Raw genomic sequence first — 23,822 nt, 5'->3', positions numbered from 1 at the left:
TGAGGTCAAATAAGCATGTAAAGTGCCTAGAACAATGCCCAGCACACACGTAACAAGTGTTCGGTAAGTGCGAACCATTTTCATCGTTGGGCACACATGTCCAGATGCAGTCCCAGGAGTGGAGAGGGTCACCTTACATGAAACTGTTCTCTCTCTCAGAGGTGCCCCAGACTCTCTGTGCTTTAGAACAACTTTTGTGAGGTATCTGATCCGAAATAAGTGACGTCCTCCTCTCTGCAGAGCTAAGTGGCCGACGGACAGTCCGTCTATCCCAGCCTTAGTCCGCCTAGGTTCACAAGTCAGTGATAACAACCAGAAGGGTGGCAAACATCTGATGAGAGGGAAACGTGGTCATCTGAACCTAAGCAATTGCCTCCCTTGCCCGCAGAGGATTTGTCATAACTCCGACCTGAAGGCCCTCGGAGGTAACAAAGGATCTTTTAGAAAAGTGCATTCCCTAGGGCTTCTCCGTGTCTACAGAGGTCCAGACAAGAGAAAACAGATTGCGGTTAGATCCAGGGGAGACATTTGTAGCACAGATAGATAAAACACTGGGCCAGATTCCCAAAGCAGGTTATATGGTGTCTTCCCTTGGTAATTTCAGAAGAGAACAGCTGGTCATCTGTCCTAGATTGTCTCGGACTGTCAGAGCAAGCAAGAAGAACACTTAGAGGTCATCTTATCCAAGCCTTGGTTTTAAGCCTGAGAATTCTAAGACCCAGAGAACGGAGACAATGACCCTATAGTCACACAGCTAATTATTGGCAGGGCCAGTACTTAGGTCATAGGCCAACAGATCACGCCATTGCACCATACTGGTTTCCAACTGCTGTCCCTTCTAGTTCTGGAATGCTCTGTATTGCCAACATACTAAAAAGTAATTGAGGCCCACCCAGAAGGACTCAAAGGTATCGAGCAGTGCCTAACTTCCAGCTCCTCCAATGTATCCAACCTGATTTTGGAGCTCTGGCTGTCAAAGCATTTCAGCCAAGCCTCCTCGCTCAACTAACTGGTCTTCTAAGCTTACCATTTGAAAGCAGCTGTGGTTAGAGCAGAGCTTGCTGACTCAGCCCATGGAGTAAGGATGACTAAACCCAAGAATTTCCTGTTGGGGGGGGGGATGGAAAATATCTTTCAAATGCATTTGTTTCAGGGAACCATTCTGATCAGTCAGGACCTGGCCCACCATGGGCCCATGAGAAAAAGCAGCAGGCTGTCCCCGCTCAGCACCAACGCAGGATTTGCAGATGTTTCCTTTCTTTTTGCTAAACAACCCTGTGGCTGTCTCGGCACCATTTTGGTCTGGCCAGCATTCGCATAGAGCGATATCTGCCAACTGGTACAGCCCAAAGCCAAGGGGAGCGGACGTCTCCCCTGACCGGAGGGGCCTTTCACATTCCCCTGCTCAGAGGCCTTCCCCCCCAGGGGTGAATGGGGGCTGATCTGCTTTATCTCAAGACAGCTTCAATTCTGAGCCCACCTTGAACTCAAAAGAGAGGATCATTTATGCTGACTGATCACAAAACAGTGTGGGCTGGCTTCCATCTCCAGGGTGCACTCTGGGGAGTTTGCAATCTGGAGTAAAGTCATCATTTTCAGGTCTAAATACCACACAGACATCGGACAACTTTAGGAAACGAACATTGACCTTCAGTTGGATTGCTCACCAGCTTAAGGCATTAATTCAGTGAAACTAAAATTTGGATAAATATTTCAAGGCTCTTGGCTGGGAAAGAGTCTGCCTTGCTCAATTAGAAAGTTGGAGACACCTGGTGCATTTGGGGGCGACACATTTTTACAACTTGCAAATTAGAAAGGGGGGCGGGGAAAGAGGGAGAGTGAAGTACTCGGCCATCTTCTCAAAGCAATACATAACTCGAACAGTTCCAACATAGAGGAGTTGAGTCTAAGGTGCTGCCCCATCCTCTCTCTCTCCCCTCCTCATCCCCAGCCGCTCTTTCACAAGGAGGAAACACCACCAACTGCCTTGGAGGTCTCAAAGAGGGTCAAGGATTTATTTTTCATAAGTGAGTAGCAATCTCTTATTCCAATGGGGGGAATGTCCTGGGACAGGCAATGTGGAGTAATGGAAAGCAATCTGGTCTTGGGGGAGGGGGAAGGGAGGAGAGAGAGTGCCCCAGTTCCTTGCCACCTAGCAAGGTGAGCTTGGGAGTGTTATCTGACTTTTCTAAGCCTGTTTCAGATCCTGTAAGCATGTAAGGTACATAAAGTGCCTGGGAATAATATGGCCTTGATAAGTGTTTTCTAAATTTCTTGTGGTTATGAATTCTTCTGTTTGTCTAACGCTTTACAGCAAATACACTATTTCTATTTTCACTATCTTATTTGAATCTTGCAAGATGCATGTGATGTCAGCAGGGTAAAGACTGTTACCTGTCTGATAGAGGGAAGTGAGGCTCAGAGAGGTCAGGAGGCAGTGTATGAAGGATCAAGGGCTCTAGATCCAGTGTTCCTTCGAACATACCACACAACATCTCATTTTAAGGTGCGAAGGTTTTTAAAGGATAAAGGGCGATAGGATCAATGTATCAGATCTATGTCTTGCAACTAAGCACCCTTTGTATGAGGGCTCAAACATTGGAGGAGGGCTCAGAAGAAGCAGTATCAGGCTGTGACTAACAAATAGTATTAAAGATTACAGTAAGACCTTGTCTACTCAAAACACAAGAGGCCAGGGGGAAGTGGCCTTGGAATGACTTGGGTTGGGATTATCTAATATTTTTGTAAAAGAACAATAGGACCTCTGGTTGGCGGGGAATGAACAGTTGCTATTTGGAATAACATGGGCCAGTGTAAAGGGGTTGATTGTAGACTCAGGTGAGTGAGCCAATATATACTTAGTCCACCCCCTTCGAGTACCTGGCTTCTCATGGAGCCATCAGCTGCTTAACAGTAGAGGACTTGTGGCATAAATCTTCTTCAGGTTTCCATAGGTCTTAGAACCCTTGACTCATGGTGTTGATTGGGGCCATTATAGGTCATATAGCCCAATCCCCACCCAGTGAAGCCACTCCTGCTGAGTGACTACCCACTCTCTGGTGACAAAAAACTTCTTACCAGCTCTATGTGTCATTTCTAGCTCTGTGCTCTGGCCAGTCCTGATGATGGTCATCTATGCCATCGTCATTTCTTTTCTTCTCTTTTCCTTTCCTTTCCTTTCCTTTCCTTTCCTTGAGAGAGAGTGTGAACTAGGGAGGGGGGCAGAGGGAGATAGAGAGAGAGAATCTTAATCTAATGCTCAGCATGGAGCCTGACATGGGGTTCAATCCCATGACCCTGGGATCATGACCTGAGCCAAAATCCAGAGTCAGACGCTCAACTGACTAAGCTATCGAGGCACCCTGTGCCATTGTCATTTCTGACGACATGGGGCTCTAGGGGAATACAGAGATGTTGATGGCAAATGCATCTCATGTAGGCAACTAGGCATAATCCTGAAAGTTATATGAAAACAAAATGTCCATAAAGCAAATCCTGTTTTTTGTGTCCTAGGTTGGCTTGTTATTTAAAGGAATCATTGTTCCCTAACTTATCACTTTTTAAAACATAGTATTAGATTTGCATAAAGCAGGGATTTTTTAACCTAGGGTCTGTAGTTCTTGGATGAAACACAGGAAGCTCCATGAATTTTTCTGAAACTATGCAAAATTATGTGTTTGCATTTATACATTTCTGTAAGAAGAGAGTCTACAGCTTTCCTCAATTTCTCAAAGGGTCAGCCTCCCAAAAAGTTAAGAACTATTGGTTTACAGGAAGGTAGAACTGTAACTGTGTTCATGAACATCAGCTTGCAACTCTGATTACAGTTTAGTGGGACGTGGCTTTGTCTGTGTCCATTGCCAGTGTCTGGTTCTCTTCCCTTCTGCTGCCACTGAGGGATGGGTACCCCTGGGGCATGCTGCCAAGCTTTGATCATCCGCCTGCCCTATTTGAGAGGATTTGAGTGGTGATTGGCCATACAGTTTAAACTTTGGAGGCAGACAACTCTGTGATGTGGGGCAAGTTGCTTAATCTCTCTGAGCCATAGTTTCCTCATCTAATAGATGGGGATAATAACAGGTTATTGTGAGGATTCTAAATGAGATGATGGCTATAATATGCTTGACACATAGTAAGTGCTCAATAAAGAGAAATATCAACAGTATCTGTACCAGGTGACCAAGTCCTTAAGAAGACCTAAAGCTCTTTTCTGACTACATGGATAGCTCTTTCTGGGGGCCACCTTGCTGCCCAGGACCATGCCCAGTGGCCCATTCGTGGGCATGAGCACAAAACCAATAGGACTTTTGCCATTTTGTCAAAACACAGGCTTTGGCCCGTTCAATGCTGGTCCTCTGCTGTCAAGGAGGCTGAAACCGTGTTTGATTATTGAACATGGGAATTCTATGTAGGGATGCAGGCTGTGGCTACAGGAGGCCAAAACAACTGGTGCAGTCAAATTGGCTCCAGACCTTGGTCAGTGCTTTGGCATGGCAGCAATGACAGTATCCAAAAGGCTTTCTCTCTCTTGTTCCTGTCTGAGTCTCAAAACAGCCAGATGAGGTCAGCAGGGCAGGTGTCAAAGAAGCATTTATGGGCAGCAATCATAGAAGCAAGTCTGGGAGTTTCAAGGACTTGGTGAAAATGTGAGGTTTTGCAAAAAAAAAAAAAAAGCAAAACGAGTTAGCAAGAAATGTTTACTGCGTATCCGTTTTTGAGTTTTTTGAGTTTATTGGGAACAAATGAATATAGCACAGAACTAGGCACATAGGAAAGGCTTATATAGTCAGGTTGGGGTGTCAAGAATTCCATGAGAGGGAATCTCGTGAGACAGTCTAACAAGTCATTGGATGGTCTGGTACAATCAAGGGCTGTAAGACTTCAGAGAAGGGAAGACATAAGTCAGTGACAAATGAAAGCTTCTTTTTTTTAATGTTTATTTATTTATTTATTTATTTATTTATTTATTTATTTATTTTTATGAGAGAGCGCACGAGAGCGCAAGGGGGGGAGGGGCAGAGAGCTAGGGGAACAGAGGACTGTGCACCGTCAGCACAGAGTCCGATGCGGGGCTCGAACCTACAAACCATGAGATCGTGACCTGAGCCGAAATCAAGAGTCGGTCGCTTAACCCACTGAGCCACCCAGAGGCCCCAAAACGCTTCTGAAAAGAGGCAGGCCCAGGGGGTGGAGGCGCTTCCACGGTGGCGAAACAGGGGGCTGCTTTTGGAAAGTAGCAGGGATTTTAGTTGAAGGGGTCATCGAAGGCCTCAGATGCCCAAACACGAAGGGAAGGGTGTGGACTTGATGCGGTAGGCAGTGAGGAGCGGCTAACGTGTGGCAACGGAGGGGCAAGGAGGGGGAATGGAGTCAGAGTCCGACTGGGAGCCACGAAGAAGAATCCGGACTTAAATGGGCAGAACAGTCTGGGCTAGCAGGAGACCATGGGAACAAGGAGTGAGAACCTGCTGGTCTCCAGAGCCTTTGCTTCGAGTAACCCCAAAAGTTTTCTCTTTGTTTTTGTTCCTTTCTTTTTTTAAAGTATAATTTATTGTCAAACTGGCTTCCACACGACACCCAGTGCTCATCCCAACAAGTGCCCTCCTCAATGCCCGTCACCTTAATTCCAGTATGGTTAGCATACAGTGTTGTATTAGTTTCAGGTGGACAATACAGTCATTCAGCGGTTTCATACATCACCCGGTGCCCATCACGACAAGTGCCCTCCTTAATCCCCATCACCTATTTCACCCCTCCCCCCACCTCCTTCCCCTCTGGTAACCATCAGTTTGTTCTCTATAGTTAAGAGTCTATTTCTTGGTTTCTCTCTCCTGTCTCTCTCTCTCTCTCTCTTTCCTTTTGCTCGTTTGTTTTGTTTCTTAAATTCCATGTATGAGTGAAGTCATATGGTATTTATCTTTCTCTGACTTATTTCACTTAGCTTGATACCTTCTAGATCCAGCCATGTTGCAAATGGCAAGATTTCATCCTCTTTATGGCTGGATAATATTCATCGTATGTATACCACGTCTTCTTTATCCATTCATCTATCGATGGACACTTGGTCTCCTTCCATAGTTTGGCTATTGTAAATAATGCTGCTCTAAACACAGGGGTGCATGTATCCCTTTGAATCAATGCTTTTGTATTCCTTGGGTAAATACCCAGTAGTGCGATTGCTGGATCGTAACGTAGTTCCATTTTTAACTTTTTGAGGAAGCTCTGTACTGTTTTCCATGGTGGCTGCACCAGTTTGCTCTAGCATAAGTAATACCCCTTTCATACAGGCACACGTGACCTGCTTTATTAAGACAGCCAGGCAAAATAACTTTCAAAGGAGAAAAACTGAGAGGTGATTCTCCATGTTACAAAATGGTTCTTCACCAGAGGATGCACAGGAGGTTGTTTGACTTAGAAACTCCCCTCAGTTTAGAATGCTTTTGGATTAGAACAGTAGGCTTTTTTGGATTTAGGAAGAACAACCAAAAATGATAGGGGAAAAGTTTTTTTGAATAGCTAAAGAGGGCGGGGTGGGGAGAAAGCAGTCAAATATTGCCAGTTGTCCTTTCTTGTGATACGTGGGAACTATATAAAACTTACAACTTATGAAAATACTAAGCTTCAGTAATTTTTAAAATAATTTAGTAAGTTGCAATGTATGAGGATTAACCAATAGTAATAATAATCAACATGTATCAAAGGCTTGCATATTACTAAATGATTTAAAGCCGTTACCCTGTTTGATCCTCACAACAGTCCTTTGAGATATATTTTACTATGTTCCCCCCATTTCAGAGATAAGGAAAATGATGCCTTCAGGGTAGTTAACCAAAGTACACGATATCCTTAAAATAACAAGAAAGAAACTCCCCTAAGTTATGTGCACGGTAGCGCCCGCCTCCCAAGGAGGCTTTGGGGTGCAGAGTAACAAAACACCCCCACAGTCCCGCTCCTCAGCCCCTGCCCGGGGTTCCACTTGATGTAGCAGGTCTTAGGAAGCTTTTCAGGTGGAAGAAACGCCTCTCTCGGCCTGCACAGATTGGTCATGGACCTGGTCCAGCAGTGAACGGATTTTGTTGACATTTCAGCATAAAAGGTACAGAGAGAGACAGAGAGAGAGAGAGACAGAGAGAGAGAGAGGTCTGCAAAGGGGGGCTCGGGATTCAGTTCCCTGGGTTGTCCTGAGAATTGCTTTTCTAGATTTGAACATTTTCCTTTGGGGGAGAAAACCCAGTGCTGTGAAGCAGTTCCTCCATCTAGGTGCTTATTTCTGAGCTTATTTCTTGAGGGGTCCTGCGCTGTCGTGTTTGGAGTCCCCAGGCTAAAACTAAGATCCTGATCTTGTTGAAACTCTTGGACAGAAGCTAGGAGTAGGAAAATCCTGTTTAGTTGCTATAAGCAGTTTGTAGCTTATAAGAGATAAAACCTTTGATATTCGTTTAGAACAAACTACAGTTAACTCTTGAGCAGCATGGGGGTTAGGGGTGCTGACCTCCTGTACGTTGAACAATCAGCGTATAACTTTTGACTCCCCCCAAACTACTAATAGCCTGTTGTTGACTGGAAGCCTTACTGATAACAAAAAATAAATACATAAAAACAGTCGAGGAACACACATTATTTATTTAAGAAAAAAAAAAAATCTGCATATAAGTGGACCCGTGCAGTTCAAACCCATGTTGTTCAAGGCTCAGCTGTATTCCTGTTTTAATGATGACGGCAGGCTCCTATATATTGAGAGCTTCCTATGTACGTAACATCATGTAAGTTTCACAAATCCTTAAAAGTGAGGTGTCAGTATTATCCCCCAGATAACGGAAGAGGACAGTGACAGAAAGAGAGGTTAAGAGACTTGACCAAGGCAAGGCAGTTAGCAAGTGGAGTGCTGGGATTTGAAACCATCATATTCATGAGCGTGAAAACCTTTCCCCTGGAAACTGCAAATTCATTTCCCTGCAAATTTCAAGCAGAGACCCTACTGAAAACTAGTGTGGTTCAAGAAGTGAAAGTGGCTTTGCGAGGAGAGAGATAGGATGTTGTCTACATGGGAGGCGGGGAATCATGTCTGCAGACTGGTTTGCTATGGGAGCAATTATATCTCAACTGGGGAGAGAACAAGGAAGCTGAGGGGATAACATGGAGTCCGACAGCCAGTCCCTTTAGCTGGGCTTGAGCCCTGAGGGGAGAGGGCCAAGGCCAGAGGCTTATCGGCTCCGGAAACTGCATCACCAGTAATACTGTTTCTAAACCCGGTTGTGGTAGAGTCGGGCAGAGGGGACACTCGGCTCGTTGCACTGACCTACACTGCTCTTGTGACTGGTATCTTTTGTTCCTATTTTCGAAGTGCTAGTTGCTGGTATCGAAGGAAGCTTTTGATTTCTGTGTGTTCACTGTGTATCTAACTACTGTACTGAACTCTCATTAATTCTGATATAAAATTACAACTCACATCTCTTGGGTTGTGCAGATATGCAAGCATATCGTGAATGTACACACACACACACACACACACACATACACATCTTCGTTTTACAGATTAAAGAAACTGAGTTTCAGAGAGGTTTAGTAACTCCCTCTAGGTCACACAGCTAATAAGTGACTGCACAGATTAAACAGTAGACCTACCTTCAGATCCTGAGACCTAAATCACTATACAATAACATTTCTCTTAGGGGCGCCTGGGTGGCTCCGTTGGCTAAGCATCTGACTTTGGCTCAGGTCATGATCTTGTGGTTCATGCGTTTCAGCCCTGCATCAGGCTCTCTGCTGTCAGCATGGAGCCCGCTTCTGATCCTCTGTCCCCCCCTCCCTGTCCCCCTCCCGCTTGTGCTCTCTCCCTCAAAAATAAAAAGAAACATTAATAATAATAATAATAATAATATCTCGCTTATTCATGTGACTTTTTTGTAAAAATGGGATGAAGCTCTTCATGTTCTTTGTAATCTCCTTTCACTTAATACACTGTAATAATTTACTTATATGCCTAAGTATGATTCAATAACATTTTAATGGATGCATAAATACCTTTGTCATGAGGGTAATAATTAACATTTATTGAGTACTTACAATGTGTCAGGCATCTCGACATAGACTATTTCTTTTTTAAAAAAAATTTCATGTTTATTTATTTTTCAGAGAGAGAGAGAGAGCATGAGCAGGGGAGGGGCAGAGAGAGGAGACATAGAATCTGAAGCAGGCTCCAGGCTATGAGCTGTCAGCACAGAGCCTGACGTCGGGCTTGAACCCACAAACTGCGAGATCGTGACCTGAGCTGAAGTCAGATACTTAACCAACTGAGCCACCCAGGCGCCCCGACATAGACTATTTCATATAAGTTGTATCTACATGACAGCAGGATCACTGGTTGTTGCAATCACATCAGTTCAAAAACTCTGGCCTGCTACTCTCCTACCTGGTAGTGCCCTAACCTGTCGCCCCCAAGCAGCTTTGGGGCGATGGGATCTGCATGGATCGCTATGTCATGTGATGCAAAATGCCCATGTCTTATTGACATGGGTAAAAAGCAAACAGCAAGCATCTGGGCTGGCGGAGGGCATGGCAAGGGTGACAAGAGTGACCCTTGGTGTTGGCAGGGCTTCCTGGGGGGAACCTAGTATTACTAGTATAAACAAGGGACAGAGAAAAACTATACTCTAGTTTCTGGGAAGCTTTGAGATGATACTGCAAGGAAAACCATGTCAGAGAAGAGATTTTAGGGGCTTCAGGAGCCAAAGAGGAACAGGCACCATTGGTGGGCTAGAGGGAGAAGATATAGGGAAGATATGAGCATCAATATCTTGCTCATAAATGTGATCCTTTCCCATTGATGTACAATGACTACCTAATGCATCCTGGCTGCTATGGACTGAAGTATGTGCCCTCCCCAAATTCCCGTGTTGAAGCCCTCACCCCGCAATGTGATGGTATTTGGAGACGGGGCCTTTGGGAGGTAATTAGTTGAGATGAGGTCATGCAGGGGGGACCCTCACGATACGATTAGTGCCCTCATAAGAAGAGACACCAGAGAGCTTGCTCTCCCTCTCTCCCTGCTGGACATATACTTCAACTGATTCCCTACATTCTGAAAATGTTAGACAAAAGTGGTTTATGCGTCTCCAATGGCTCTCAGAACAGCATTAGAAAAATATATTTTATTCGTTCTTTTAAAGAACTCCATAAATAATTATCGAGTGCCTACTGTGTGCCAGGAACACTTCTCAACAGTGACCAAGGCAGGTGTGATGCTCTATTTTCAGACAGCAGGAGAAACCCGTGTACAATTTGGCGGCATGAACTCCATTCACAATGCCATGCAGCCCTCACTGCTATCTAGTTCCAAGACATTTTCATCACCCCTAAAGGAAATCTACCCGTTAAATACTCCCCCCCCCACTTTCTTCCTCCCCACCGTCACCCCCCCCCCAGCCCTATGAACCACTAATCTACTTTCTGGCTCTGTGGTTTTGCATAATTCTGGATATTTCATATAGCTGGGATCATATAATATGTGTCCTTTTGTGTCTGTGCTCTCACTCTAGCCGTGTTTTCAAGGTTCACCCATGTTGTAGCATGGATCACTGCTTGCTTCCCTTTAGGGGTGAATCATATTCCATCGTATGTGTAGACCACATTTTGTTTATCCATTCATCAGGTGATGACATTTGGGTTGTTTCCACCTTTTGGCTATTGTGAATGGTGCTGCTGTGAACATTGATGAACAAGTTTTTGTTTGGACATAGATTTCAGTTCCCTGGGGCATATCCCTAGGAGTAGAGTTGTGGGTCATATGGCAATACTGTGCTTACTGAGGAATCAGGGAAAGGGCCCACTTTTATACTGAAGAGGAAAAACCACCCAGCAACCAAAAAACTAATCATTTGAAACTTTTTATTTTTTAACATGTTTAAACATTGTAAGTAGTCTGGCCACGTTTGTGACAAAATGGATCCTCCTCTCAAGGAGGCTCAAAGTGAGCCATTCAGTGCATGCTCGTTTCTACAGTTAGAAAAACCACACAAACACCAGTTGCTATTGGCCGGCCACGGTGATACCCTCGCAATCTGTGAACACCCTGAGGACAAAGGCTCATCTGAGTCACCTCTGTTATCCCAGCGCCTGGCACAGTCAACATTTGTTGGTGGAAGGGGACAAGAATGCCACCCAGCCCCCTGGGAGAGGTGATCTTGGGCACCCTCTCTTGTCCCCATGTCTTCACAGGGTCCAACCGGGCTTGATAGCACATTCCACATACACAAACGGGCAAATCTCAGAAACTGATGCTTGTCAGACCCGGGTATTCTGAATCTTGTTTTGAACAACATGATCGTCACTCCCTTGGGCGATCTCCTGGTGTCCGATGGTTTGCCTTTCTCCACTGTAACATGGCAATCCTGTTACTGGTTTCTAGTCACCTCACAGGATGGTGGGGAGACTCAAAGCAGATATGGAAGCTGGATGTATGAACATCCCTGGGCCTGTGGAGTTCTCCCCAAGTGGGCAGTGACTGGGCATGATCCCCTTTGGAGCCTGTCACTGCTGTTGACATCGAGAATACTGGTGTGGGAACAAATGCTGTCTTTGTCACGAGCTCAGCTACAGGGGCCTCTCCTTCCCTAAGCTGGCAGCTGAGGCTAAGCACTTGAGATCCCTGGGCCAGCTGTTGTGAAGTAAATGCCAGGCAGTAGGTAAGGCAGGATTCGGAGCTGGGCAGACAGCCAGGCTAGAGTGAGAGCACAGATGGGGGGGGGGGGGACACAAAAGTTGGCAAACAAGTATTTTCCAAGGGGGGGTAAAAAATACAATTTTGCTTCTTAAGTAGACAAAGCACCAAAGGGGGCAGGGAGGAGGGCTGCCTAAAAATTCCTGTTTTAACTCACTATCAGCGAAAGAAGATTCTAATACCAGAAAGGCACTGTGAGCCGTGTTTCCCGAGGAGGCTTGCCTGGGAACACAGAAAGATAGCCACACCCTTTGAAGTTTGCTGGGAGCTTACAAAGGGCAGCGTTGTTTCCACTGAGGAAGAATGATAGCCCCGCATAATGGTGTCCTTCTTCTCCAAACCCCAGACCTTATGTGATGAGGGGCAAGTGAGCCTGCAGGCCCAAGCAAAGGGGGAGGGGGGAATGCTCGGCAAGACACGCATGCTTTTAGCTTGCTTCCGAGTCAACATGGAAGGTCTTCCTAGGAAGATGGTATGGTCCAAGTCAGGAGTCTGGTTCCACTCTATTCCTAGGAGGACTGCTAAACCTTACCAAGATGCCTTGTTCATTTGACGATGGCTGATAAAAATTTCCAGGTGGACATATCTTCCATCATGCTTGATAGACGTCGGTGAAACATGGTGTGAACTTAAAGGTTATAGGGATAAAAGATCATTGAGAAAAAAATGGCTAAACCCATGGTTTTAAATCAGAATGGGAATGGGTAGGATTTCCAGTGCTGGGATTCCTATCGCACAAAAGGGGAAGGTCAGTAGGCTGGCAATAGCTGTCAAAGGCAGCTCGTCCACCAGTTACTAGGAAACAGAGCCCCCAAATTGAGCTTTAACATCGCCCTGACCAACTTCAGGATGCCTGTGGTATTGCATCATGCATGCGTATGTCAGGGACCACTTCCAAAATTCTGACTCATTTCCCAGGCCAATGAAACCATGTCAGCATATGAGTTTCATTCCTGGTGTCATCCCAGGGAATTTTTGTCAGCCCTGGTGCCTGGGAATGATTCCATTAGACCTGGGAGGAGCGGTGTGGTGCCATGGCAAGAGCTAGGCGAAGCCCTAAGCTCCAGCCCTAGCTCTGTCGCCAATTAACTGTCATTCCAAGTGAGTCTTTTAACCAATCTGTATCTCGGTTTCTTCAGCGGTTAGAAAGAGACTGTTTAATGAGATGATTTCGTCCCTTCTGGCTTTAAAAATAAAAACGTCTGTTTCTTTGTGCTGAATTTGACAAAAGATCGTTGTGGATATGCAAATCATCTGTTTGATCGGTTTTTTTTTTTTTTTTGAGGTCTGTAAGGAGTCTTGAAGATCGTCTAGTCCAACAACCCCTTTGTCGTACAGATGTAGAAACCGAGAGCCAGAGAGCAGAAGGGAGTTGTTCAATTAGTGCAGAATCAAGGTTTAGAGATCAGGTTTCTCGATTCCCAGTCCAGTGCATTTTCCACTACATTTATTTTTAAATCAGAGTAATGCATGAGCATGGTTCAAAAATACCAAATAGTACAAGAGAGCTTGGAACAAAAAACAACAGTTCTCGGCCCCACCCCTAGTCCCACTCCTCAGGGGCAACCATTTTTAACAGATTCTGTTTTCAGTTCATCTGGTGGTTACTTCGGCATCACTAAATAATATGCCTCTACTCCTATTTCTTGGTTTATCCATTTTGGATCTTATCTACTGACTCCCGGCTATAAAAAAAAAAATGAGCTCACTTAACATTACTCCCAACCTCCCCTCTTTCCTCCACCTCCCCATGTTTGATAGTGTTATCTTTATGAGATTTTTTTTCATTCACTTTTTAAAGTAACATATGGTAAAATTTACTATTTTTGGTGTATAGTTAGTTTTATGAGTTAAGACAAGTATATAAAGTCGTGTAACTACCACCACAATCAAGATATAGAACAGCTCATTACCCCCCCCACCCAAATTTTCCCATGCTGCCCTTTGTAATCAGTCCAGCCTTCTACCCCCAACCCCAGATAACCACTGCCCTGTTTTATGTTGCTATAATTTTGCTTTTTCCAGAACGTGATAGAAATGGAACAATGGAGTATGTGATCTTTTGAGATTGCATCTTTCACTCAGTATAATTACTTTGAGATCCATGTATCAGTAGTTCATTCTTTTGTATTACCGAGTAGTATTCCATTGCATGGATGTACCACAGTTTATGCATTCACCAGGTGAAGGACATTTCGGTTGTTTCCAGTTTGATAGTATCATTTTTAGCCAACCCATTGGCCACCTTTTCAATTGCAATCGTATTCCTAAACCCATATTTCTTGAGCCATCATCCACTATCTATGAAGTAGATCTTCTTCAGCATAGTAAATGCTTTTGATTGGATTTTAAACACGATACTTTCATTCATTTACACTCGGTTTTAACTCAATTTCATTTGAGGGTGTAACTTTTCGTGGGGGTCGGAGGGGTGGATTAAATGCTATCCAGCAGCCCTATTCAGGGCTACAGCTCTTCCAAATGGCTCCTGTAGCATAGAGGGCCTTCTCTAGTAACAGACGTGCTTGTTGCTGGGAAGATATACATGTACTTTCTTTTCCGACCATTGCTAACTCAGATAGTAATTTTGGGGAAAAAGACCTTTCTTCATGTGGATTTCAGCTTTTGTCTGTCATGCTTTTTCTGTTCCAGCTGCCTTCACCAGCGAGCACAAAGCCACATTTCAAAGGAGACTGACAAATTATCCCCAGCTGCCAGAAGGAGGTTAGCTTTCTGTGTGTTCTGTGTCCCCCTTCTCCGATAACCAACAGGTTAATTTTCTAAAAGGAACTGACAAAAGCAGAAATTGTCTTTTTACCCCAAATGGGTTGGGTTTTTTTTTGCTCTTTTAAAAGAGGTGAATTTGTAATATTCCTCTCCATTCATGCCCAAATGTATGCTGGGAAATACAGCATAAATGATCACAACTGAACGTTTATTATTTGCAAGATTCATGTTAATGCATTTTTAAAGTGTTTACCAGAGCCAAATTATTTTTTAAACTTGTTAGCACAGTGTCTTTCCTCAAAGAGTAGCCATCTAAAGACTGAATGATATCAGCCTTGGCTATAGAGATGTGTATGTTGTTCTATTTCACTTGCTCTTTGAACATTCTTTGTGTATGTACCTTATCTACTTAGCATTTACACTGCATAACAGGAGTGAGTCTAATACCTGCACAGTACCCTACACATAATAGGTGCTCAGCAAATGCCTTTGAAATTAAAATGGTCCAAAATAGTGTTATGTATACATGAGGGTGAAGTATTCTGGATTAATGCAATGAAGCAGGCACTCTCGAACACTACTGGGAATGCAAATTGGCACAACTCTCCCACAGGGCACTTTGACAACATGTGCCAAAACCTTAACAATGTTCTTCTTCTTTCTCCCAGTTATTCTCTTTCCAAGGACTTATCCTAAAAAAATAATAATAGAGATGCACAAAAAAATATAAATATGAGGAGATTCATTGTAACATCTTTTAAAATAGAGGAAAAGTAGAAGCAGCTTAAAAGTTGTCCTTACTACGAGATTCTATGCAGTAACATTTATACCATGAAATGCTAGTTATTTACAATCCTGTTTAGAAGATACACCATGAACATACAGTATGATCCCATGTGCGTGCACTCGCTCGTGTGTGTGTGTGTGTGTGTGTGTGTGTGTGTGTAGAAAAAAGACTGAAAAGAAATAAATAGAAATATTAATACGGGTTACCTCTAGGTTGTAGGATTATGAGTGACTTTCATTTTCTAATTTCCGTAATTTCCAAATTCCTTACAATGAGCTCGTATTACGTTATAATCTGAAAAATATCTTTTCCACTTGAAAGAAATAAAGACTATTTCTGATAGATTGAGGGCTTATACTCATAAAGCCCTAGCAGTAAGATATGGAACCATTTCTCAAACCAAGATCAACCCTTCAGATGTCAGGTGGAAAGTCACAGCAGCGTTTAGTTTTCAGGAAGACAAAATGAAACCCAGAAGTCTCGTGTTTAAGCATCATGAGCCCAAGTTTGGTATTGAAAGGCAAATGTGTTCATCCTTTTCTCTAGGCCTAGTTAGAGTTCATCCTTCTCTCTTCCCATCTGCTCCCCTTTTTCAACTGTATAGATATGTGGAACAAATGTTGAGCAAACTGGAAATAAATAAAATCCAATGGCTTTAAAATACCACAAAGCCCTCCCTTCCTGTGTACTAGTGGCTACCTGCCCACTGTACTCCCCAGAGTATAGGGCTGGAATCAGCCAAAATGGAGGCTTTTCTGATTCAAGCGTGAATACTGCAAATGCTCACAAGAGAGAAAAACTTCTGTCCGTAAAGATTGAGACACAACACGTACAACCTTCTCTCTCCCCTGCGTTCTTAGTTTCATATAATATAAACTAGTGAGCTCTGCTGGGGGCAAAAAAAAACAAAACTAAGTAAAAAAACATAGAAGGTGATACAGTAAGAACTATTCAGAGAAATCTCAGAATCCTAGAGCTTGAAGGAAAACATTCCAACAAGCATAGGCCTCCTTCCAAATACCAGACACTGTGCCAGCTTATCTCATAACAACTATCTAGCAATGCATCCATTTTACAGATGAGGAAATCAAAGCCCAGGGAGGGGTTGTAAATTGCCTTACATCAGTTGGTTGCCTACAAAGTTTGGGCTAGGTCCTACATCTTCTGGAGACTCAGATGAAAAGATGGGGTTTTCTAGTATAATCTTCCCCTCAGTTCCAAACAGTCCAAATATTTACTGTGCAGTTGTGCTTGGGTATTTTGTTAATAGCTCGGGCTAATCAGGTCCAAAATCAAACTCACAGCCTTCCCCTTGTCTCCCAGTCACCCAGAATCCAAACCAAAATCTGATTGTTTTCTTACTCTCTTTCACCCCACTCTGTAAACAAGTCCTGTCAGTTTTTTCCTTCAAAAAAACCTCCAGATCCTATGCAACCCATAAGACAACCCAACCTTCACCTCCTTAAGAAATCTCTCATCCGGGAGCAGTTAGCATTTGGTCAGCAGCATTCCTCCATGTGACAAACCTAGATTGAGTGTCTACCATACGCCAGGTCCTGAGATGGATAATTTGCTTGTTGTATCTCCCCAACTAGACATTAAAAACTCTGGGAGTCTAGAGTATGAGTTTTTCCACAGCCTTTTACATGCCTATTGCAGCTCTGGGCACGTATTGAAGACTTGTTTGTTCAAGAGTAGAACAGATTTAAGGAATCTGTCACCAGCTTGGCAGCTGGAGAACTCTGGGGATGCCTTAATCTGTGGTTCTTCCTCAACATCTCACAAGCTACAAGGGTATGATCCACTCATTCAATGAAGACAGCATATCCAAATGTAGCTTTTTAACACCATACCTTAACAAATAAGTAATGAGATTTAACTAATATGAGATGTGGGATCCTCAAAGTCAACTGGGGACTTCTGCCTCCAAGAAGATGGAGTAGATACACTGTTCCCCATTCCTTCCACTAAGTACAACTAAAAACCCTGGACATTATATGTAAAACAAACATGAGAAGACCAATAAAGATGCAGAGAAGAAGGCCGACTGGCTAAGGACCTCACGAACCAAAGAATGACTTGGTAATGCGTTCAACAATTACTGTTCTATACCACAGGAAAAACTGTGACTCCCACCTCACCCCTGCCAGCAATGGCCAAATGAGGAGCCTGACCTTCTACTCCAACCCGGCAGTAACAGGGCAATATCCCCTCCTTTCCCCTCCCAGAGTAGCATCAGAAAAAAAAAAAAAAAAAAAAAAAACAGCTAAAACAGGGGGTTTGAATAAGATCCAGGGTTTCGTTACATAATACCCAAAATGAACAGTATTCAATTTAAAATCATTCATTACACCGAGAACCAGGAAGATCTCAAACTGAATGAAAAAACACAATCAGTAGATGCCAAAACCAAGATGACAAGGATGTTGGAATTATCTAATGAAGATTTTGAAGCCGCTGTCATAAAAATGCTTTACTCAGCACCTACAAACATGTTCGGAACAAATAAAAAGAAAGTCTCAGCAAAGAACTATAAAGTCTCAGTAAACAAGAATATACAGAGGAGAACCAAATGGCAATTTTAGAACTGAAGACCTCAGTGGCTAGGCTCAAAAGAACAGAGGAGGGGCGCCTGGGTGGCTTGGTCGGTTAAGCGTCTGACTTCGGCTCAGGTCATGATCTCGCGGTCCGTGAGTTCAAGCCCCGCGTCGGGCTCTGTGCTGACAGCTCAGAGCCTGGAGCCTGTTTCAGATTCTGTGTCTCCCTCTCTCTCTGCCCCTCCCCTGTTCATGCTCTGTCTCTCTCTGTCTCAAAAATAAATAAACGTTAAAAAAAAAAAAAAAAAAAAAGAACAGAGGAGACAAATGAAAGAATCAGAGAATTTGAAGATATAACAATAGAAATTACGCAGAGAGAAAATAGACTGGAACTCAAATGAATAGTGCTTCAGGAACCGGTGATGCTGTAAGAAAAGAGGAAAAAGAGAAACGCTGAAAATTCCCAAATTGGGGGAAAGGTAGAAAAATACATTCAAAAAGTTGAGAGAACCCCAAACAGGATGACTCCAATGCACACTCAGACATATCATAGCCAAACTTCCGAAAACTAAAGACAAAGAAAAAAATCTTGAAAGCAGACAGAGGAGAAAAGATATTACTTACAGGAAAACAATATTTTGAAGAAGGAAATTGGCACCTTTTTCAAGTGCTAAACCTGCCAACCCAGAATCCTATATCATGCAAAGGTATCCTTCAGGAATGAAAGGGAAGCAATGACATTCTCGGATGAAAAAACTCTAAGAGAATCTGTCACCATCGCACCTACCCTAAATGAGCAGCTAAAGGATGTTCTCTAAACAGAAATGATTAAAAAAAAAAAAAGAATTTCTTGGAACATCAGGAAGAAAGAACACAATGAACATGTGAATAAATTAAATCGACTTTCCTTCCCCTCTTGAGTCTTCAAAATTACGTTTGGTGGTTGAAGCAAAAATTATAACACTGTCTGATTGGGTTTTAAATGCATGTAGAGGAGATATTTAAAATAATTATATTATAAACTGGGGAGGGCAAAGGGACATAAATGAAAGTAAGTTTTCTACACTAACCCAAACTGGTAAAATAACACCACCATTAGACTGTGATAATTTATGTATATACGATGCAATACCTAAAGGAACCACTGAAATCTATACAAAGATATACACTCAAACCGTTACAGATAAATCCAAATGATATTCCAAAAAATATTCAAGTGACCCGCAGGAATGCAGGAAGAAGAAAAACAGAGAAATGAAAAACAGAAAACAAAAAATAAAATGGCAGACACAGAGCCTAATATATCAACAATAATGTTAAATGTAAATCATCTAAATGCATCAATTAGAAGACAGAGATTGGCAAAGTGGATAAGAAAAACATCACCCCACAATATGCACTCTAAAAGAAACTCACTTCAAATATAATAATATAGGGAGATTGAGAGTAAAATGGGTGTCTCTGGCTCTATTAATATCAGATAGGCTTCGGATTGAAGAAAATTAGCAGAGACAGCGTGGGACATTATATGTGACAATGATATAATGATAAAATAGTCCATGAGGAAGATGTAGCAATGCTAAATGTGTATGGGGCAAACAACTGAGCTGTTTTTGAAGCAAAATATGTGAAGCAAAAACTGACAGAACTGAAAGGAGAAACAGATAAATCCCAATTGCAGGTAGAGATATAAACACCCCTCTCTCCATAATTGATAGAGCAGCTAGGCAGACAACAAAGACATAAAAGAACCTAACAATACCATCAACCAACAGGGTCTAATCGACAGTTATAGAACACGTTATCCAACACCAGCAAAATACACATTCTTTTCAAGTACCCATGGAACTTGATGGACCACATTCTGAACTATAAAACAAACTTAAACATATTTAGAAGAATTAAAACCACACACAGTGCGTTCTCTGACCATAATGGAATCAAATTAGGAATCAACAACAAGAAAGGGAACAGGAACATATCCAAATACTTGAAATTAAATGACATACTTCTAAATAATCCACAGGTCAAAGAGGAAGTCTCGAGAGAAATAAAAAATACATTGAACTAAATTTCAAATAAGAACGCAACATTTCAGGGGCCCCCCGGGTGGCTTTGTCGGTTAAGCATCTAACTCTTGATTTTGGCTCAGGTCATGATCTCACACAGTTCGTGAGTTTGAGCCCTGTGTCAGACTCCACACTGTCAGTGCGGAGCCTGCTTGGGATTCTCATTCTCACTCTCAATCTCTCTCTCTCAATAAGTAAATAAACTTTAAAAATGCAACATTTCAAAATGTGCGGGACACAGCAAAAGCCATGCTGAGAGGGAAATTTATAGCACTAAATACATACATTAGAAAAGAGGAAAGGTCTGGGGCGCCTGGGTGGCGCAGTCGGTTAAGCGTCCGACTTCAGCCAGGTCACGATCTCGCGGTCCGGGAGTTCGAGCCCCGCGTCAGGCTCTGGGCTGACGGCTCAGAGCCTGGAGCCTGTTTCCGATTCTGTGTCTCCCTCTCTCTCTGCCCCTCCCCCGTTCATGCTCTGTTTCTCTCTGTCCCAAAAATAAATAAACGTTGAAAAAAAAAATTTAAAAAAAAAAAAAAAGAGGAAAGGTCTGAAATCAGTAAATCTAAGCTCCCACCTCTAGAGCCTAGAAAAAGAAGAGCAAAACAAACACAAAGGAAACAGAAGGGAGGAAAAACCATAAAGAGCAGAAATCAATAACATTGAAAAGAGGAAGACAGTAAAGAAAATCAATGAAACAAAAAGCCATTCCTTTGTAAAAATCAATAAAATCAACAGATTTCTAGCAAGACTGACAAAGATAAAAGAGAGAACAAATAACCAATATCAGGCCAAAACAGAAGATATTACTATCGACCCTGCAGACATCAAAAGGATAATAGGGGAATCTGAAAAGCACAAGCTACCACAACTCACCAAAAATAAATATAGTTAGTAGCCCTATAACTATTAAGCAAGTTAAATCCATAATTTTAAAGCTCCCCCAAAAGAAATCCCTAGGCCCGGATGGTTTCACAAAGAATTCTACCAAACGTTTGAAGAAAAAGTAATGGCCATTATACATAATCTCTTCCAGAAATTAGAAGTAGTGGGAACATTTCCCTATTCATTTCATGAAGCTAATATTACTCTGGTACCAAAACCAAAGCTAGTACGAGAAAACTACAGATTAGTATCCCTCATAAATATAGATGCAAAAAATTCTTAACAAAATATTAATAGCATATATTCAGCAACACAAAGGAATTCTATGCCATGACCAAGTGGGGTTTATTCCAAATATGCAAGTCTGGTTCAATATTCAAAAATGAGTCAATGTAAACCACCATATTAACAAGCGAAAGAAGAAATGTGACATGATTGCATCCATTGATGCAGAAAAGGCACTTGGCGAAAGTTAACATCCATTCCTGATACAAATCTCTCAGCAAATGAGGAATGGAGGGGAACTTCCTCAACTTGATAGAGAGTGTCTACAAAAATACCTACAGCTAACATTACATTTAATGATAAAAGAACTGAATGCTTTCATCCTAAGAACAGGAAGAAGGCAGGCATGTCCACTCTTATCACTTATTCAACATAATGCTGGAAGTTCTAGCCAGTACAATAGGGTCAGAAACGAAAATAGAAGGCATACAGATTAGAAAGGAAGAAATGAAACTTTTCCTATTTGGTGATAACATGATTATCTATATAGATAATTCCAAGGAATCTATTTTTAAAACTTCTAGAACTAATAAGTGAGTTCAGCAAGGTCACAGGATCAAAGATAAACATATAAAAATCAATTATATTTCTATATAAATGCAATTAATACATGGACACCAGAATCAAAAATACAATACCATTTGTAATTGCCAAAAAAAAAAAAACACTTGGATATATCTAACACAATATACACAAGACTTATATGCTGAGGGGCGCCTGGGTGGCTCAGTCGGTTAAGCATCTGACTCGTGGTTTCGACTCAGGTCATGATCTCACGGTTCGTGAGTTCAAGTCAGGCTCTGTGCTGACCGTGCAGAGCCTGCTTGGGATTCTCCGCCTCCCTCTCTCTCTGCCCCTCCCCTGCTCTCTCTCTCTCTCTCTCTCTCTCTCTCTCTCTCTCTCAAATGAATAAACTTAAAAAAAAGGACTTGCATGTTGAAAACCACAGAATGCTAATGAAAGAATAAAAGATCTAAAAAAATAGAGAGACATAGCACATTCATGGGTTTGAAGACACAGCATAGTAAAACTATCAGTCTCCCCAAATTGGTGTACAGGTTTCACATAATTCCTACTCAAAATCCCGGCAAGACTTTTGTTGGATTTTATCTAAAATTTATACAGAAAGTCAAAGGAACTAGAATAGCTAAATTTTAAAAAAGAATGAAGTAGGAGGAATCAGTTGGCCCTATTATCTATCTATAGTCTGTGTAGTATTGGCAGGAGAATAAACACACAGACCAATAGAACAGAATAGAATCCATAAATAGACTTACATAAATATGCCCAACTGATTTTTTAAAGTACAGATGCAGTTCAATGAAGGAAAGATAGATTTTTTGACAACCAGTACTGGAGAAATTGGATATCCATAGGCTAACAGAAAAAAAAAAATAACCTTGTAGTAGTCAGGGTTCTCTTGAGAAACAGAACCCAGAGAGAGGGAGGGAGGAAACGAGGCAGGGAGAGAGAGAGAGAGAGAGACTAGAGAAAGAAAGAGAGATTTATTTTTAAGAGATTGGCTCATGTGATCGTGGAAGCTGGTAAGTCCAAATCTTCAGGATAGGCCAGCAGGCTGGAGACCCAGGGAAGCACTGATGTTGAAGCTAAAGTCCAAAGGCAGTCTGCTGGAGAATTCCCTCTTCCTTAGGAGAGGTCAGTCTTTTTCTTAAGGCCTTGACCCGATTAGTTGAGGTCCACCTATATTAAGGAGGGTAATCCGCCTTATTAAAAGTCTCCTGAATTAAATGTTAATCTTTTCTTTATTTTTTTTTTTATTTTTTTTAACGTTTATTTATTTTTGAGACAGAGAGAGACAGAGCATGAACGGGGGAGGGGCAGAGAGAGAGGGAGACACAGAACCGGAAGCAGGCTCCAGGCTCTGAGCCATCAGCCCAGAGCCCGACGCGGGGCTCGAACTCACAGAGCGCGAGATCGTGACCTGAGCTGAAGTCGGACGCTTAACCGACTGAGCCACCCAGATGCCCCTTAATCTTTTCTTTAAAAAAAAAAAAAACCTTCACAGCAACATCTAGGTGTTTCACCAAATATCTGGGTACCGTAGCCTAGCCAAGTTGATACATAATTAACTATCACAAACTTCGTCCTAAGTCTCATACCTTATACAAAAATTAACTCAAACTGGGTCATGGACTTAAATGTAAAAAACTATGAAACTTGAAAAACATAGGAGAAAGTCTTCAGGATCTAGGGCTAGGCAAAATTCATAGACTTGATCCCAAAAGCATCACGTATAAAAGGAAAAATCAATAAATTAGACCTGATCAAAACTGAAAACTTTTGCTCTGTGAAAGCCTTGGTAAGAGGATACAAGGACAAGCTACAAAGTGGGCAAATGTATTTGCAAACCATATATCTGACAAATGACTCCTATATGAAGAACTTTAAAAAACTCAACCGTATAAAAACAGTCCAATCAGAAAACGAGCCAAGGACATGAAGAGACTTTCCAGCAAAGAGGAAATATAGATGGTAAATACATGAAAAGATGGTCGCTATCATTAGCCATTAGGGAAATGCAAATGTAGACCCCAATGAAGTGTTACTACACGCCGATTAGAACAGCTAAAACAAAAAATAGTGACAATACCAAAAGCTGGCGAGAATGTAGAGAAACCAGATCTCTCAGGCACTGTTGGTGGGAATGTGAAACGCTGCAGCCACCCTGGAAAATAGTTTGGCAGTTTCTTCTAAAACTAAACATGCAATTACCATAGGACCCAGCAATCATGCTCCTGGGCATTTATCCCAGAGAAATGAAAACTTATGTCCACACAGAATCTTATACATGAATG

The 23,822-nt window shown here is 42.4% G+C and overlaps 1 protein-coding gene across 1 annotated transcript in view; it reads left to right on the top strand.

The window, feature by feature from the left end:
• PLAC1 (placenta enriched 1) overlaps positions 1–23,822 on the top strand; it is a 176,214-nt gene that overhangs the window by 131,706 nt on the left and 20,686 nt on the right. Inside the window, exon 2 of the mRNA XM_047844108.1 lies at positions 14,372–14,443. The gene's annotated coding sequence lies outside the window, so the exon portion shown is untranslated. The remainder of the gene's footprint in view (positions 1–14,371; positions 14,444–23,822) is intronic.

Source organism: Prionailurus viverrinus, chromosome X (assembly GCF_022837055.1).
Source record: "Prionailurus viverrinus isolate Anna chromosome X, UM_Priviv_1.0, whole genome shotgun sequence".
Taxonomy (NCBI): Eukaryota; Metazoa; Chordata; class Mammalia; order Carnivora; family Felidae; genus Prionailurus; species Prionailurus viverrinus.
This window is presented reverse-complemented; position numbering and strand designations above follow the sequence as displayed.